Below are 525 nucleotides of genomic sequence, written 5' to 3'. Positions count from 1 at the left end.
CACTTTACACGTTGAGGTGTTAAATTGGTGCGTTTCTGGTTCCCGAAGAATTTGTCTTTTCCAGGCGTTGCCGTTCATAATATAATCATTATTGCCATTAATATCATTTATCATTGTATAATGGTTAATCTTTAATCTATTATATTTACATGTAGGTCAGTGTTATTTCATTTTTCGATTTTTATCTCTCTTTTTCTCTAAATCATTTTTTCGGTGTATATATATGTAAGAAGATATTAAAACCTGTAACTTAAATTCACTGTTTTAACTTCCACTTCTGCATATTTTTATAGGATATATGCAGTGTACTGTATACGATATAATCTGTTCCTTATGGACGGACATTTGAAAGCATGTATGATTCATGATAAACGGATCTCTTTACAAATATATATATTAACAGAGACTGTCAAATGCGTGTAAGTACCCTCTATGTCATGATTTCCTGAACAGTGTCGGTCACTGTAATTTCTACGTTATTTCATTGATAGGGTATCGTAGGTTATGTGAAGCCAAGCTACATAA

Source organism: Penaeus monodon, chromosome 22 (assembly GCF_015228065.2).
Source record: "Penaeus monodon isolate SGIC_2016 chromosome 22, NSTDA_Pmon_1, whole genome shotgun sequence".
Classification (NCBI taxonomy): domain Eukaryota; kingdom Metazoa; phylum Arthropoda; class Malacostraca; order Decapoda; family Penaeidae; genus Penaeus; species Penaeus monodon.
This window is presented reverse-complemented; position numbering follows the sequence as displayed.